This window comes from Elephantulus edwardii, unplaced genomic scaffold, assembly GCF_000299155.1.
Source record: "Elephantulus edwardii isolate Elephantulus edwardi_28Jun2011 unplaced genomic scaffold, EleEdw1.0 scaffold00355, whole genome shotgun sequence".
Taxonomy (NCBI): Eukaryota; Metazoa; Chordata; class Mammalia; order Macroscelidea; family Macroscelididae; genus Elephantulus; species Elephantulus edwardii.
In genome coordinates this window covers 1,924,717-1,926,200 of record NW_006400105.1, presented here as the reverse complement: position 1 = coordinate 1,926,200, position 1,484 = coordinate 1,924,717, and positions in this window count along the sequence as shown.

Below are 1,484 nucleotides of genomic sequence, written 5' to 3'. Positions count from 1 at the left end.
CTCCAATTCTCAACTTGCTATTAACAAAAAAGGTCTGCCTTCCAGGTCTCAAATGCTTTAAATAAGAGGCTCTCCATCTCAAACTCACTGTTAAAATGGCCTGTCTTCCAGGTCTCAACTGTTTAAATAATTGTTTCACAACCTTCAATTGACTGTTAGTAAAAATGGTCTGTGATCTGAGGTCTGACTGCTCTAAACAACTGGGTCCCATTCCACAACAAACTGCTAATTAAAAGATTCATCTTTCAAATCCTAGCTGCTTTAAATAAGGAATCCCATCCCACAACTGACTGTTAATAAAAATAGTCCAGAATTTGGGCCCAATTGCCTTAAGTATAGCCAGCCACCCAGCCCCCTGTTAATAAAAAAAAAAAAAAAAACCAGCACAAAAAAACCCCACCTTCTGGGCCCCAATTGCTGTAAATAAGAGACTCCAAGTCCACAACTCAATGTTAGTAAAAAAAAATCACACACAGAACACCCAACCTGTCTTCTGGGTATCAACAGTTTTACATAAGAGTCTCCAAAGGAGTACCAATCAATTATTAATTAAAATATTCTTCTTCAGGGTCTCAGCTTCTTTAAATAAGGGACCACCAAACTCCAACTGATTGTTAAGGGAAAAAAGCCTGCCTTCTGGTCCCAACTGTTTAAATAAGACATTCGCATCCACCACTAAGGTCTGTAAATCTAAAAGATTCACATTTACGGTCAAACTGCCTTAAATAACAGACTCCCAGATTCCAACTGACTGTTAATATATAAGGCCCACTTGCAGATTCCAATCGTGTAAATAAAAAGTTGTCTGCTCCACATTACTGTTAGTCAAAAAGCACTGCCTTCCTGAACCAACTACTCTAAATAAGGCTGTCCTAGACCATAACTATTAATCAAAAAGCCCCACCTTCCAGGTTCCAATTGCTTCAAATAAGAGCTTCCCAGCTACCAAACGACTGTTAATAAAAAAAGTCTTCCTTCTTAGTACCAACTTCTTTAAATAAAAGGTTCCCTGCCCCAAACATATGATTCATCAAAAAGAACTGCCTTCCAGGTCCCAACCACTTTAAAGAAGTAGATCCCAGCCCCTAACTGACCGTTAATTAAAATGCCTACTTCTAGGTCTCAATTGCTTTAAATAAGATGCTCCTAGCTCCCAATTTTGTTAATTAAAAAAAAAATCATTGGGTTGTTTTACAACTCGGAAGTTCGAATGCAAGGTAGAGGTAAAGTAAGGAACTGCTTATGAGGTTTCCCGTCCATTCCAAGAACTAAGAAATAGTGAGAAGAGCTGGGACCTCAGAAGGCTTTTAGGACCAATTAGGCTCTGTGTCCTGGAGAAAATGAATATGCTTAACAGTAATGTTAATGCTCACCCACAGCTCTTCTGGGAGGGTCTAAATCATCATTGACGCGTCCTCCTTTGTTTCCAGCTGGGAGCTGGGGCCTGTCAGTCCTGTCTGCCACGAGGACCTGATGTGGGCCAC